Source organism: Leuresthes tenuis, unplaced genomic scaffold (assembly GCF_036924035.1).
Source record: "Leuresthes tenuis unplaced genomic scaffold, fLeuTen1.0.hap1 SCAF_6, whole genome shotgun sequence".
In the NCBI taxonomy this organism is placed as follows: domain Eukaryota; kingdom Metazoa; phylum Chordata; class Actinopteri; order Atheriniformes; family Atherinopsidae; genus Leuresthes; species Leuresthes tenuis.
Genome location: NW_027325360.1, coordinates 30,558,984 through 30,576,522, shown reverse-complemented (window position 1 = coordinate 30,576,522; position 17,539 = coordinate 30,558,984). Strand labels below are relative to the sequence as shown.

Sequence of the window (17,539 nt, the reverse complement as noted above, 5' to 3'; positions counted from 1 at the left end):
AGAAGGTGTGAACGTCCAACCAAAATATGTAAAAAGCAGTTAAGAAAAGGTTAGAATATTGCTTTGCTCAAACCAAGTTAAAACTGCTTTGTCCTTCCATATTCATCAATGTCTAGATCGACTTCAACAAAGAAAAACATTGGACTTTGCAGTAGAAGAAGTTGAAATCCATCTACACATTGATAAATATGAAGGACAAAGCAGTTCCCACTTGCCCATAAGAAAATAAGCTTATTCTCGGATTCCTGATCCTTCAGTGTTGCTCTTTCTTCTACTGCAAAATACAATGTTGTTCTTTGTTGAAGTCGATCTAGACATTGATAAATATGGAAGGACAAAGCAGTTTTCACTCGGTTTGAGTGAAGGAATTCATTTTATACATAAAACCCCAAATCATGCAGAACGTATGAAAATAAGCTTATTCTCGGATTCCTGATCCTTCAGTGTTGCTCTTTCTTCTACTGCAAAATACAATGTTGCTCTTTGTTGAAGTCGATCTAGACATTGATAAATATGAATGAAAAAGCAGTTTTAACTTGGTTTGAGTGAATGAATTCATTTTATACATAAAATCCGAAATCGTGCAGAACTCATGAAAATAAGCTTATTCTCGGATTCCTAAAACTTTTGATTTGCTCTTTCTTTTACTGCAAAGTACAACGTTGTTTTTTTTGTTTAAATCTATCGAGACATTGATAAATATGAAGGTAAAAGCCGTTTTAACATAGTTTGAGTGAAGGAATTACTTTTATAGATCCCAAATCATGCAGAACTCCTCAAAAGGGGCGTATGGCTTAATCACAAGTGTGGTTCTTTCTCATTCAGGGTAATATGAGGAAGTTTATGCTTGAAATATATGTAGAAATGGGTACATATGAAGGACAAAGCAGTTTTAACTTAGTTTGAGTGAAGGAATTCATTTTATACACAAAATCCGAAATCGTGCAGAACTCATGAAAGCAAGCTTATACTCGCATTCCTGAAACTTTAGATTTGCTCTTTCTTTTACTACAAAGTACAACGTTGTTTTTTGTTGAAATCTATCTAGACATTGATAAATACCAGCCGAACATCTGTGCCGCCGCTTTTGATAATTTATGGTTGGGCATTCTTACCTTTTCTTACCCGCTTTTTACAAATTATGATCTGACATTCGCACCATCTTGTAGCCAAACACCTCCGCTCCCAGTTTTGATGGTGTATAGTTGGCCTTTCAAGCTTTTTGTTCCCCGTTTTTTACAAATTATGGTTGGACATTCAGAACTTCTTGCAGCCGAACACATCCACTCCTGCTTTTGATGATGTATGATTGGGCATTCACACCCTTTTTTTACCCATTTTTCAGGAATTATGGGTGGACATTCAGACCTTCTTGCAGCCGAAAACCTCCGCTCCCTCTTTTGATCATACATTGTCGAGCATTCGCACCTTGTCTTAACCGCTTTTTATAAACTTTAGTCGGACATTCACACCTTCTTGCAGCTGAACCACCTCCGCTCCCTGGTTTGATCATGTATGGTCTGGCAATACTACCTTTTCTTACCCGTTTGTGAGTAATTATGGCTGGACATTCCCACCTACTTGTAGCTGAACAACTCCACTCCTGCTTTTGATGATGTATGGTTGGATATTCGAACCTTTTCTTAACTGCTTTTTACAAACTTTGGACGGACGTTCACGTCTTCTTGAAGCCGAACACCTCCGCTTCCGCTTTTGATGGTGTATATTCGGGCATACAAGACTTTTCTTACCCGCTTTTTACAAACCATGGTGGGACTTTCACACCTTCTTGTAGCTGAACAACTCCGCTCCCTCTTTTTATTGTGTACAGTTGGGAATTTTAACCTTTTCTTACCCGCTTTTTACCAACTATGGTCGGACATTCACACCTTCTTATAGCGGAACACCTCCGCTCCCTCTTTTGATGGTGTATGTTCGAGCATTCAAACCTTTTCTTACCCGCCTTTTACTTACTATGGTCGGACATTCAAACCTTCTTGTAGCCGAACACATTCACTCCTGCTTTTGATGATGTATGGTTGGGCATTCGCACCTTTTCTTACCCATTTTTCAGTAATTATTGGTCGGACATTCAGACCTTCTTGCACCTGAACACCTCCGCTCCTGCTTTTGATATTGTATAGTCGGGCTTTCGAGCCTTTTCTTCCCCGGTTTTTACAAATTATGGTTGGACATTCAGACCTTGCAGCCGAAAACCTCCGCTCCCTCTTTTGATCATACATTGTTGGGCATTCACACCTTGTCTTACACACTTTTTACAAACTTTAGTCAGACATTCACACCTTGAAGCTGAACCACCTCCACTCCCTGTTTTGATCATGTGTGGTCTGTTAATACTACCTTTTCTTCCCCCGTTTGTGAGTAATTATGGCTGGACAATCACACCTACTTGCAGCCGAAAAACCACCTCTCCCGCTTTTGATGATGTATTGTCCGGCATTCTAGTCTTTTCTATCACATTTTTCAGCAATTATGATCTGACAATCACACCTACTTGCAGTCGAACACGTCTGCTCCCGGTTTTGATTATGTTCGGTTGGATATTCGAACCTTTTCTTAACTGCTTTTTACAAACTTTGGTCGGACATTCACACCTTCTTGCAGCCGAACACCTCCGCTTCCGCTTTTGATGGTATATATTCGGGTATTCGAACCTTTTCTTACCCGCTTTTTACAAACCATGGTTGGACTTTCATACCTACTTGTAGCTGAACAACTCCACTCCTGCATTTGATGATGTATGTTTGGACATTCGCACCTTTTCCTACCCATTTTTCAGTAATTGTGGGTGGACATTCACACCTTCTTGCTGCTGAACACCTCCTCTCCCGCTAATGATCATATAAGGTTTGATATTCGAAAATTTTCTTTCATGTTTTAAAGCAATTATTGATGGACATTCAAACGTTCTTGTAACCGAACACATCCACTCCTGCTTTTGATGATGTATGGTTGGGCATTCACAACCTTTTTTTACCCATTTTTCAGGAATTATGGGTGGACATTCAGACCTTCTTGCAGCCGAAAACCTCCGCTCCCTCTTTTGATCATACATTGTTGGGCATTCGCACCTTGTCTTACCCGCTTTTTACAAACCAGGGTCGGACTTTCACACCTTTTAGTAGCCGAACAACTCCGCTCCCGCTATTGATTGTGTACAGTCGGGTATTTTCACCTTTTCTTACCTGCTTTTTACCAACTATGGTCGGACATTCACACCTTCTTACAGCGGAACACCTCCGCTCCCTCTTTTGATGGTGTATGTTCGGGCATTCGAACCTTTTCTTACCCGCTTTTACGAACTATGGTCGGAAATTAAAACCTTCTTGTAGCCGAACACATCCACTCCTGCTTTTGATGATGTATGGTTGGGCATTCGTACCTTTTCTTACTCATTTTGCAGTAATTATGGGTGGACATTCACACCTTCTTGCATTTGAACACCTCCTCTCCCACTTATGATCATGTGCGGTTTGATATTCGAAAATTCTCTTCCATGTTTTCTAGCAATTATTGATGGACATTCAGACTTTCTTGAAGCTGAACACCTCCGCTCCAGCTGTTGATGGTGTATAGTCGGGCTTTCGAGCCTTTTCTTCCCGGATTTTTACAAAATATGGATGGACATTCAGACCTTCTTTCAGCCGAAAACCTCCGCTCCCTCTTTTGATCATACATTGTCAGGCATTCGCACCTACTTGCAGCCGAATACTTCCGCTCCACCTTTTAGTGATGTTTGGTTGGCATTTGCACCTTTTCTTACCCTCTTTTTATACTGATTGCTTAAGATTAAGTGGATAAATAAGGAGGACAAAAAGTTTTAAGTCAGGCTGATAGAAGGAATTTTATAGCAAAATCTGTATTTCGTCATATGTCGATAGAGATGCTTATTGCTGAAGAAGTTCTTTCTCATTCTACAAAGTACAACGTTGTTTATCGTTGAAACTTGATTAGACATGAATAAATATGAAGGACAAAGCAGTCTTAACTTGGTTTGAGTTAAGGAATTCGTTTTATAGGAGAATCCGAATTCGTGCATAACTCGTAAAATAGAGCTTATTTTCGGATTCCTGAAGAATGAGTCTGGTTCTTTCTCATAATACAAAGTTTGTTGTTTATTGTTGAAACTTCATCAGAAGTGAAGAAATTTTAAGTCAGTTTGATAGAAGGATTTAATTTTATAGCAAAATCTTTATTCCTTCATATCTCCTCGAGAGAAGCTTATTGCTGAAAATTAGGTCTTGTTCTTTTTCATACTACAAAATACAGTGTTGTTTATTGTTGAAATTAGATTAGAAGTTGATAAATATAAAGAACAAAGCAGTTTGAACTTGGTTTGAGAGAAGGATTAATTTTATTGCAAAATCCGAATTCATGCATAACTCGTCAATAGATAGTGATGTGTCGTTCGTGAGCGATTCGTTCGATATGAACTAATTTTTTATATGACTCGGGAGTAACGAGTTGTCTCAGTGAATGATTTGTTCATTTTCATTTAGTACCCTTCCTCACCACATGGCAGGCGGCAGCTTCATAAGCTCAGTCAGCAGGACAGGAAAAAGTATTGATTCGTTCACGACTCAAGTCCTCGGGTGACGGGTCCTCGCACAGGAAAAAGTATTGATTCGTTCATGACTCAACTCCTCAGCTGACGGGTCCTCGCACAGGAAACAGTATTGATTCGTTTACGACTCAACTCCTTGGGTCTTCGTTCATTTGTCACTTTTCAAATTCTACGTTTCATTTGACAGGCTGAAGAGCAGTAGGCACAACAGTTCGTACAGGCACAAACCGGATCATTAATCTCATAGACTATTCTACCATCAACAACTTGGAAACCACAATCGACTCTCTAGATGCAGAAAAAGCATTTGATGGAGTGAACTGGAAATTTTTATTCGCAGCATTAAACAAATTCGGGTTTGGGTCACACTTTATCAAATGGATAAGGATATTAAATAGCTCCCCAAATACATGTGTCAGGACAAATGATCAAACTTCTCCAAGCTTCAGTCTGCAGAGAGGTACACAATAGGGTTGCCCACTTTCTCCCTCACTTTTTGCTATTTTCATCAAACCTTTAGCAGCTTCTATCAGACAAGATAGAAATATTAAAGGCATCCAATCCCAAAATATTGAGCATAAAATAAGTCTTTATGCTGATGATGTATTACTTTTCCTTCAGAACTAACAGACGTCTCTCACTCACACGATCACACTCATAAATAAATTCTCAGCACTTTCTGACTACTCTATCAACTGGTCTAAGACCACAGTTCTGCCCATTAACTGTAGGGTCCAGAATATACCTGCGATCACTTTACAGTCAGGAAATATTAGATATTTAGGCATAAACATTTCCTCCAGGCTCTCAGAGCTAACAAAGCTAAATTAAGTGCAATTATTAAAGAGAGTAGAGGACGATCTCTCTCATTGGAAGTCCTTACCTATATCACTTATGGGGAGAGTTACAACCATTAAAATGATGATACTACCAAAAGTTAACTATATGTTCACAATGATCCCCATAAAACCATCTGCTACTTGGTTTAAGTCACTAGATTCATGCATCTCCAAATTTCTGTGGAAAAACAAACCACCACGTATTAGTTTAAAAACCCTACAGACAGTGGTGGATTAGATATACCTCATTTTCAGCACTATTCCTTAGCCAATAGGTTACAATATATATCAAAATGGTTTAAACCTTGTTGTTGTCACAGTTCCCAGAGACGTTGTAATCGTTGAGGATTCTATATTCACCCCCTCATTAGAGGCACGTGTTGCAGATTGATGACACTGAATCTTCTTCTCTGTTCATTGCTGGCATCATTCCCAGCATCGTAAGTGTTCGTGGCATTGTTAGCCTCTTCTTCTGGATCTTGACATCGAGCATCCTTTTGTATTTCTGGTTTGTCAGTCCTCTCTCTTCATTCACTGGAGTCTTCGTCTCTTTGTCCTTGAGTTTGGTGATTTTTTCTTCTTTTTATGCCTTGACACAGTGTGACAGGTGATACCACGTGGGAGATCCTTTAACTTGGACTGCTGTCCCTGTGCTGCGAAATGGCTGTGCTGCTCAAATGGTCTCTCCTTCATCATATACACAGTTATTTATACATCACCTTCCACCATGAAGCGTTGTCCCTTTTTGTTTCTCTCTTTGTTCTTAAAATGCTGTTATGCATGTCTAAAACCAATCCATTAAATTAGATAATTTTGGCACTAAAGCGATCTACAATGTGCTTGGTCGCAAAGCTGCTCATCTGTGGTAAACAGCTCTTCAGAAAGGCATTCTTCAATTGATTTCACTAAATTTATGTAATAATTTTGTGATTTCCTACAAAACTACATTTCTTCTCCCATCTGTCTGAGTATTTAATATTGTCTGGGTCCCGTTAAAACATGTATTTTTCCCATCTAATTCCTTGTTTGCTTTAAAACAAGTATTCTGGAGCAACTTGACTGATCAGTAAAACACTGCTTTTGTTGTCACCGTAAGGCTTCCCCTGTCGGTTGTTTCACTGAGACACTACTGAGAAACTACAAATCAACACAGTTTATACACATAACATTAATATACATACTAACAAACAAACAAACAATTATTTATCGCAATTTTCTAATCTCTGTTTGAACGTACACCCAGGTAAATATTCCTGTAGTCTTCTCATACCGACTATGGACCCATTCATTGTTTAACTTCACTGTTTTGCAAATCCTAATTGAATATTACACATTGACATTGAACTTTACTGGATAAGCAGGTCTTCATTGCATTCAGCAGCCTATATGTGAGCATCTATGTGTAAGCTGTTCTTCTTTGCATTTATCAGCAGCAAGCAATTCTTCATTGCACATCCATATGAAAATAGTAAAACAATTCCAATGCGTTAGCGAAACCTTCTATATCAGGAGTGTCCATCATGATGCTGGGAATAGAACCTCTTTCCCAGAATAGTTCAACCTTCATTACTCAACTGATCATAACTCCGCAATGAGCGCATTTCAAAGTATCATTCCTCTACATGTATTCAAAAATCTATGTGTAAATGTTTAATATTTCTTATATTTGTTGATGTCATTCTGTGTGCATGGGGCCTAACCCAATCTCTGTGTGGCAATTTTAATTTAAACAAGTTGAACTCTGCCTCTGATCATTTAAAAAAGATGTGTACCAATATCAACCTTTCTCAGGTAATTACTGATCCTACAAAACCAAACTTAAGAGATCCTTCAAGGTTGTCCCTGATTGGCTCAATCTTAACAAATCAAAGGTAGAAAATCCGCAGTATCTGAACTTGGTGTTAGTTATCACTGCTCAATAGCCTGTATCAGAATTGCAAAAATGAAAACATTACATCCACGCTTGGTATCCAGATCCTGAAACATCTCCATGAGCAGGTTTTTTTTTTGACTGATCTGTTGAATAGTTATACTTTTTGTAAATCTTCTAATTCCATAGTTGATAAACACGCCCCTTTTAAAAAGTATAGAACTTAGAACAGGTCTAGTCCCTGGCTTTCGGCAGAACTGTCTTCTTTACTTTTTTTTTTTTTCCCCTTATCATGTTCAGCATTATGGCAGCAGAATTGTAGTCTGAATACCTTTGATGCCAAACAGATTTGCTTTGCCAAGGGAAGATTTATAAATGTAAAGCTCCCCTTAATGCCCATTTATTTATTTCTGTTTACAATATATGACATGTAATAGAACTGAACCGGACCGGGGGACAAGGAAAGAAGAAGAAGAAAGAAGAGGAAACAGAACAAAAATAGAAACAAAATCCAGACAACCAGCTGCTACACCTGTAAAAAACAAAACAGACAACAATCATGACGACATGATAATACATCAACTTCTTAGCGACCATGCTACTGGACTAATGAATGTGGTTGTGTGTGTGTGAGAACATGCAACACCCATGGCACAGGACCTACATGATAAACCGTGCTTAGTTATGAGTGTATAAGCGTACAGGGCCACAATCCACAGCCCCCCCAAGCAATCAGAAGCAGGCAGAGAGGGCCACAAGACCCAGGCCACCAGCAGCCCCCACAGAGCACAGAACCCAGGAAGCCCACCGCAGGGGCAACCACGCATCCACCCAGAAGACTGCAGAGGAAGCCCCCATAAGCATAGGGCAGAGGCCCTCCGGGAGCCAGGGGCAACAGCCCACCGACGTCGCCAGGCCCCAGCCGCCCAGACATGGGCCGTGCACTGGATCCGGGCCCCAGGAGCCCGAGCGCCCCCAAACCCCCCGGCAGAGGCCCCACCCAATACCCAGGAGGGCCAAGCGCCCCAGACAGCCACACAGTGGATCAGCGCCTGCCCCAGCAGCCCTGGCCAAGTGCCCTGGGAGTCAAGACGTGCCCACAGGTGGGTGAAGTCACGAGCAGCGGGGAGAGGCCACGCCGCCCCCCCATCGGGAGAAGCACAGGCAGGCCAGGCGACAGCAAGTCCAAGATCCAGGCCCAATCATTACCACACACACTTTTATGTCCCATACATCCACACGTCCTCCTTCCCTCGACTCCGCTGGGGTGTAGTGCAGCGGGCACACCAGGGGGCCAGCAGCCCCCCAGCCACCACAGACCCCAAACCAGCAGAACAATTAATTAATCCTCCTGGCCACTCCCGCCCCGAGCAGCAACCAGGAAGCAGGGGTGTGCGAAGAAGACCCCTCCCCTCACCCTTCTGGCTCTTCAATATTTTCTAATAGTGAGCAATTAAAATTGAGGGGCAGCCAAACTTGTAGAATTGGGAGCGTGGCCCTCTGGGCAGCCTACATACCCAGAGAGCCCCGCCCACCAGATGCCACTCAGTGTAACCACCCCCCAAGACCTAATGTGTGTGTGTGAGTGTGTTTGATAAGTAGTAATGTCTAAGGTGTAATTAGAACAGGGGCGGGGAACTGCAGAGTGCAACTACTGCAGAGTCCACTACACCCCACCGAACACACACGCCCCCAAAACCCTTCATGTGTGAGTGTGTGCTGTGTACAGGAGCCAGAAGGGAGAGGGGTATGGGGATATACGCCGGGGGAGCTACTCTCCCCCAGAGAGGGCAGCCAGGGACTGGCTGCAACAGGCATCCCCGCTACCAGGGAGCCAACATAGGACAGGAGGGCCTGATGTCCACCAGGCTCGGGGCCTGCAGCGACCATATTCCGGGAGCTACTGTACCCCCAGAAGGTACCCATCCCGCCCCACCCCACTCAACCCAACCCCACTCCGGAGGACCTCTAAAAAAACAAACAAACAACAACAAAAAACAAACAAACAAACCACCCGGTCACACCAGTCGCAGCAGCCCGGGCCTGAGACCCACCATCACCCAGGCCCCCTCTACACAGGTGCGCTCTTGTGAAAAAGCAAACAGCGGCAGCATTAAAAACACCACGGGAACACCGTATTGAGGCTTTGTTCTGACCGCTCATTTGGTATGGCGTTTCTTTCAAGCAATTCTCCCGGTTAGCCCGCACTCAGCTCGCTCCCAGAGCCGTGTTAAAGTCTACTTCGCATTCACTCTCTTTTCTCAGCAGACTAAAAGAAAGTTTCATCTTGGGCTCCCTGAAACTTGCATCCTGCACCGCTGTTTGCTTTTTCACAAGAGTAGAGAAGAGCGCACCGTTCCCAGCGGCACTGCAGTACCGGGTCAATGCTTGGAGTGAACGAAGCAAGCTACTTTTTCAACTCCTATTGCTAAAAATCCATTTAATATGTAGTCCTCGTATAGAGGACATATCAGATATTAAACTGATAAGAACAGATACTACACTTGATCTTAGCCAAAAGGCCGAGAAGCGATAACTGTCCACTGGTTCACGTCCGAGGGCCCTTCATGGCACAATGCGCACTTGTAGCGGTGTTCGTTTTATGGCCATAGGTGGCCAGAGTGTCACTTTGCACTGAGCACTCTTCAGCCCGCTCATTCGGTGTGGCGTTTCTTTCAAGCAATTCTCCCGGTTAGCCCGCACTCGGCTCGCTCCCAGAGCCGTGTTAAAGTCTACTTCGCATTCACTCTCTTTTCTCAGCAGACTCTTGGGATTTTATCTATAAAATTAATTCCTTCACTCAAACTATGTTAAAACTGCTTTGTCCTTCATATTTACCATGCCTTGAAAGATTTAAACAAAAAAACCAACGTTGTACTTTGCAGTAAAAGAAAGAGCAAATCTAAAGTTTCAGGAATCCGAGAATAAGCTTAGTTTCATGAGTTCTTCACGATTTCGGATTTTGCTATAAAATGAATTCCTTCACTCAAACTAAATTAAAACTGCTAAACCGCTAATCTGTTACATGTAAGGCAGATGTCAAATTCACTGAAATAGGATTATTCGGTATTCGGCCAATCGAGCTGTAGCAGCTTCGGTAAAAGAGTATAAGTTGAAGAGTTTGTGAATAAAGGTGTGCGCACACATAGTGAGCTGTAGGAAAATAGGCAGGGAGCAATGCCGGCTGGGGTATATGTTCTTGTATGTTGTCTGACTGTTTGATTTGAATGTGTTGTGTAAGTGTCCTGTTGAATGTTACATGTTTGGGCTTTGACACGCTTCACTGTGGTTGTTAACTGTGTGGTGTGTCCTGAAATGTTATATGTTTGGGCTGTGTGACATGCTTAATGCTTGTCAGTAGCTACCCACTTATTCATATATAGCAACTGACAACATAAGAAGTCCGGACATACTTTGATAGAGTAGTTGTAGAAGTATCCTTATTGATAATAGATAAACTAATTCATAGTGATAGAACAGTAGATGAACATGTGCCTGCACATGTCTCACGAAAATAAAATGGATGTATTATTTCTGACGGCAGAGCAATACTGCCAAACTTATGAGTTCTTGTGGCAAACTTGATTCAGTGTCTTGACGTGTATACGCTGTTTCGCTGACTTGATTGTCACAAGAAACAAAGTGTGTTTGATAAGATCCGACCATTTTATTACGGGAGGATCACTATGTATGGATTCTGATGTGACTGATAAACCCATTCGTATCTTAAGCATAATCTAATACGTGAGACAACGCCCTGGCACACGATAAAAAAAAAAAGAGAGAGCGGTTTTGTGTCCCCACAGTCCATAATGTAGAAAAGAGAGAATTTCTGATTTGGTGTGTGTGCTCATAGTGCAGAGTGTAGAGAAAAGAAAGCCGTTTTGGTGTCACGGGTGTTGTGACTTACACACACACATTTCTGAATTGAGAAAAGAAATTATTTTAGAGGAAGCAGTAGAGTTTAGATCCCACATTTGTTGATAGGCATTCATTTATTTCTTCACTTCTGATGAAGTTTCAACAATAAACAACAAACTTTGTATTATGAGAAAGAACCAGACTCATTCTTCAGGAATCCGAAAATAAGCTCTATTTTACGAGTTATGCACGAATTCGGATTCTCCTATAAAACGAATTCCTTAACTCAAACCAAGTTAAGACTGCTTTGTCCTTCATATTTATTCATGTCTAATCAAGTTTAAACGATAAACAACGTTGTACTTTGTAGAATGAGAAAGAACTTCTTCAGCAATAAGCATCTCTCGACATATGACGAAGTACAGATTTTTCTATAAAATTAATTACTTCTATCAGCCTGACTTAAAACTGTTTGTCCTCGTAATTTATCCACTTCAAATCAATTTTCAACAATTAAAAAAATGTTGTAGTTTCAGAAAGTACAACTTAATCTTCAGCAATCAGTATAAAAAAGGTGCAAATGCTAACCATACATACCTAAAAGGTGGAGCGGAAGTATTCGGCTGCAAGTAGGTGTGAATGTCCGACCATAATTTGTAAAAAGTGGGTAAGAAAAGGTTCGAATGCCCGACTATATATTAACAAAAGCGGGAGGAGAGGTCTTCGGATGAGAGTGGGTGAGAATACCCAACCATAATCTATAAAAAGCGGTGAAAAAAAATATGGGAATGCCCCATAGAACACTAAAAGGTGGAGCGGAAGTGTTCGGCTGCAAGAAGGTGTGAATGTCCGACTATATTTGGTGAAAAGCAGGTGAAGCAAGGTCTGAATGCCCAACCTTACATCATCAAAAGCGAGATCAGAGGTGTTTGGCTGCAAGAAGGCCATAGTTTGCCAAAAGCGGGTAAGGTGCGAATGACCGACTAAATATCAACAAAAGTGGGGGCGGAGGTCTTCGGATGCAAGTGGGTGTGAATATCCCACCATACAAGTATGGTGGAGAGGAAGCTGTGAATGGCCGACCATAGTTTGGAAAAAGCGGGTAAGAAAAGGTTCGAATGCCCGACTATACACCATAAAAAGCGGGAGCGGAGGTGTTCCGCTGTAAGACGGTGTGAATGTCCAACCATAGTTGGTAAAAAGCGGGTAAGAAAAGGTTAAAATACCCGACTGTACACAATCAATAGCGGGAGCAGAGTTGTTCGGCTACAAGAAGGTGTGAAAGTCTGACCATGGTTTGTAAAAAGCAGTTAAGAAAAGGTTCGAATATCCAACCAAACATAATCAAAAGCGGGAGCAGAGCTGTTCGACTGCAAGTAGGTGTGAATATCAGATCATAATTTGCAAAAAGCTGATGAGAAAGGGTGAGAATGCCCGACTATACACTATCAAATGTTGGAGCGGAGGTGTTCGTCTGTGAGTAGGTGTGAATGTCCGACCATAATTGCTGAAAAATGTGTTAGAAAAGGTAAGAATGCCGGACCATATATCATCAAAAGCGGGAGAGGTTGTGTTCGGCTGCAAGAAGGTGTGAATGTCCAGCCATAATTACTCACAAATGGGTAAGAAAAGGTACTATTGCCAGACCATATATGATCAAAACAGGGAGCGGAGATGGTTCAGCTGCAAGAAGGTTTGAATGTCCGACTAAAGTTTGTAAAAAGCGGGTAAGACAAGGTGTGAATGCCCAACAATGTATGATCAAAAGAGGAGCGGAGGTTTTTGGCTGCAAGAAGGTTTGAATGTCCAACCATAATTTGTAAAAATCGGGGAAGAAAAGGCTCGAAAGCCCGACTATACACCATCAAAAGCGGCAGCGGAGGTATTCGGCTGTAAGAAGGTCTGAATGTCCACCCATAATTACTGAAAAATGGGTAAGAAAAGGTGCGAAAGCCCAACCGCACATGATCATAAGTGGATGAGAAGGTGTTCGCAAGTAGGTGTGAATGTAAGATCATAATTTGTAAAAAGCGGGTAAGAAAAGGTAAGAATGCCCAACCATAAATTATCAAAAGCGGCAGCAGAGTTTCGGCTGGTATTTATCAATGTCTAGATAGATTTCAACAAAAAACAACGTTGTACTTTGCAGTAAAAGAAAGTGCAAATCAAAAGTTTTAGGAATCCGAGAATAAGCTTATTTTCATGAGTTCTGCACGATTTCGGATTTTATGTATAAAATGAATTCATTCACTCAAACCAAGTTAAAACTGCTTTTTCCTTCATATGTACCCATTTCTACATATATTTCAAGCATAAACTTCCTCATACTACCCTGAATGAGAAAGAACCACACTTGTGATTAAGCCATACGCCCCTTTTGAGGAGTTCTGCATGATTTGGGATTTTATCTATAAAATTAATTCCTTCACTCAAACTATGTTAAAACGGCTTTTACCTTCATATTTATCAATGTCTCGATAGATTTAAACAAAAAAACAACGTTGTACTTTGCAGTAAAAGAAAGAGCCAATCAAAAGTTTTAGAAATCCGAGAATAAGCTTATTTTCATGAGTTCTGCACGATTTCGGATTTTATGTATAGAATGAATTCATTCACTCAAACCAAGTTAAAACTGCTTTTTCCTTCATATTTATCAATGTCTAGATCGACTTCAACAAAGAACAACATTGTATTTTGCAGTAGAAGAAAGAGCAAAACTGAAGGTTTAGGAATCCGAGAATAAGCTTTTTTTCTTATGGGCAAGTGGGAACTGCTTTGTCCTTCATATTTATCAATGTGTAGATGGATTTCAACTTCTTCCTCTACTGCAAAGTCCAATGTTTTCTTTTACTGCAAAGTACAACGTTGTTTTTTTTGTTTAAATCTTTCTAGACATGGTAAATATGAAGGACAAATCAGTTTTAACATAGTTTGAGTGAAGGAATGCATTTTATAAAAAATCCCATACAAAATCCCAAATCATGCAGAACTCACGAAAAGCTTTTTCTCGCTTTTCACTGCTTTTTACAAACTTTGGTCGGACGTTCACACCTTCTTGCATCCGAACACCTCCGCTTCCGCTTTTGATGATGTATATTCGGGCATTCGAACCTTTTATTACCCACTTTTTACAAACCATTGTCGGACTTTCACACCTTCTTGCAGCCGAACACCACCTCTCCCGCTTTTGATGATGTATGGTCCAGTATTCTTACCTTTTCTAACACATTTTTCAGCAATTATGGTCGGACATTCACACCTACTCACAGCTGGACACCTCCGCTCCCGCTTTTGATCATACAATGTCGGGACATCGCTCCTTGTCTTACCAGCTTTTTACAAACTTTAGTCGAACATTCACACCTTCTTGCAGCTGAACACCTCCGCTCCCGCTTTTGATGATGTATAGTCGGGCTTTCGAGCCTTTTCTTACCCGGTTTTTACAAATTATGGTTGGACATTCAGACCTTGCAGCCGAACACCTCCACTCTCTCTTTTGATCATACATTGTCGGGCATTCGCACCTTGTCTTACCCGCTTTTTACAAACTATAGTCAGACATTCACACCTTGCAGCTGAACCTCCGCTCCCTGTTTTGATCATGTATGGTCTGGCAATACTACCCTTTCTTCCCCCGTTTGTGAGTAATTATGGCTGGACATTCACACCTACTTGCAGTCGAACAGCTCTGCTCCCGCTTTTGATTATGTTTGGTTGGATATTCGAACCTTTTCTTAACTGCTTTTTACAAAGCATGGTCGGACTTTCACACCTTCTTGTAGCCGAACAACTCCGCTCCCGCTATTGATTTTGTACAGTCGGGTATTTTAACCTTTTCTTACCCGCTTTTTACCAACTATAGTCGGACATTCACACCGTCTTACAGCGGAACACCTCCGCTCCCGCTTTTTATGGTGTATAGTCGGGCATTCGAACCTTTTCTTACCCGCTATTTACAAACTATGGTAGGACATTCAAACTTTCGTGTATCCGAAAACCTCCGCTGTCTCTTTTGATCATACATTGTCGGACATTCGCATCTTTTCTTACCCGCTTTTTACAAACCATGGTCGGACTGTCACACCTTCTTGTAGCCGAACACATCCGCTCCCGCTATTGATTGTGTACAGTCGGGTATTTAAACCTTTTCTTACCCGCTTTTCACCAACTATGGTCGGACATTCACACCTTCGTACAGCGGAACACCTCCGCTCCCTCTTTTGATGGTGTATGTTCGGGCATTCAAACCTTTTCTTACCCGCTTTTTCCAAACTATGGTCGGCTATTCACAGCTTCCTCTCCACCCACTTGCATCCGAAGACCTCCGCCCCAAATTTTGTTGATATTTAGTCGGACATTCGCACCTTACCCGCTTTTGGAAAACTATGGCCTTCTTGCAGCCAAACACCTCTGATCTCGCTTTTGATGATGTTGGGTTGGGCATTCAGACCTTGCTTCACCTGCTTTTCACCAAATATAGTCGGACATTCACACCTTCTTGCAGCCGAACACTTCCGCTTTTAGTGTTCTATGAGGCATTCACAAATTTTTTTTCACCGTATTTTATAGATTATGGTTGGAAATTCTCACCCACTCTCATCCGAAGACCTCTCCTCCCGCTTTTGTTAATATATAGTCGGGCATTCGAACCTTTTCTTACCCGCTTTTTACAAATTATAGTCGAACATTCACACCTACTTGCAGCTGAATACTTCCGCTCCACCTTTTAGGTATGTATGGTTGGCATTTGCACCTCTTTTTATACTGATTGCTGAAGATTAAGTTGTACTTTCTCAAACTATAACATTTTTTTATTTGTTGAAACTTGATTTGAAGTGGATAAATAAGGAGGACAAACAGTTTTAAGTCAGGCTGATAGAAGGAATTAATTTTATAGCAAAATCTGTACTTCGTCATATGTCGAGAGATGCTTATTGCTGAAGAAGTTCTTTCTCATTCTACAAAGTACAACGTTGTTTATCGTTGAAACTTGATTAGACATTAATAAATATGAAGGACAAAGCAGTCTTAACTTGGTTTGAGTTAAGGAATTCGTTTTATAGGAGAATCCGAATTCGTGCATAACTCATAAAATAGAGCTTATTTTCGGATTCCTGAAGAATGATTCTGGTTCTTTCTCATAATACAAAGTTTGTTGTTTATTGTTGAAACTTCATCAGAAGTGAAGAAATAAATGAATGCCTATCAACAAATGTGGGATCTAAACTCTAGTGCTTCCTCTAAAATAATTTCCTTTCTCAATTTAGAAATGTGTGTGTGTAAGTCACAACACCCGTGACACCAAAACGGCTTTCTTTTCTCTACACTCTGCACTATGAGCACACACACCAAATCAGAAAGGCTTTTTTCTCTCTTTTCTACATTATGGACTGTGGGGACACAAAACCGCTCTCTCTCTTTTTTTTTTTATCGTGTGCCAGGGCGTTGTCTCATGTATTAGATTATGCTTAAGATACGAATGGGTTTATCAGTCACATCAGAATCCATACATACTGATCCTCCCGTAATAAAATGGTCGGATCTTATCAAACACACTTTGTTTCTTGTGACAATCAAGTCAGCGAAACAGCGTATACACGTCAAGACACTGAATCAAGTTTGCCACAAGAACTCATAAGTTTGGCAGTATTGCTCTGCCATCAGCAATGATACACCCATTTTATTTTCGTGAGACATGTGCAAGCACCTGTTCATCTACTGTTCTATCACTATGAATTAGTGATCTATTATCAATAAGGATACTTCTACAACTACTATCAAAGTATGTCCAGACTTCTTATGTTGTCAGTTGCTATATATGAATAAGTGGGTAGCTACTGACAAGCATTAAGCATGTCACACAGCCCAAACATATAACATTTCAGGACACACCACACAGTTAACAACCACAGTGAAGTGTCAAAGCCCAAACATTCAACAGGACACTTACACACATTCAAATCAAACAGTCAGACAACATACAAGAACATATACCCCAGCCGACATTGCTCCCTGCCTATTTTCCTACAGCTCACTATGTGTGCGCACACCTTTATTCACAAACTCTTCAACTTATACTCTTTTACCGAAGCTGCTACAGCTCGATTGGCCGAATACCCTTAGATCCTATTTCGGTGAATTTGACATCTGCCTTACATGTAACAGATTAGCGGTTTAGCAGTTTTAATTTAGTTTGAGTGAAGGAATTCATTTTATAGCAAAATCCGAAATCGTGAAGAACTCATGAAAGTAAGCTTATTCTCGGATTCCTGAAACTTTAGATTTGCTCTTTCTTTTACTGCAAAGTACAACGTTGTTTTTTTTGTTTAAATCTTTCTAGACATGGTAAATATGAACGACAAAGCAGTTTTCACATAGTTTGAG

The 17,539-nt window shown here is 41.0% G+C and overlaps 1 non-coding gene across 1 annotated transcript; it reads right to left on the bottom strand.

Moving 5' to 3' along the window:
- Positions 1-9,637: 9,637 nt before the first annotated feature.
- LOC140310719 (U2 spliceosomal RNA) lies at positions 9,638-9,828 on the bottom strand. The gene has a single exon (XR_011916763.1). It is a non-coding gene; the product is annotated as a U2 spliceosomal RNA (small nuclear RNA).
- Between the last annotated feature and the right edge of the window lie 7,711 nt (positions 9,829-17,539).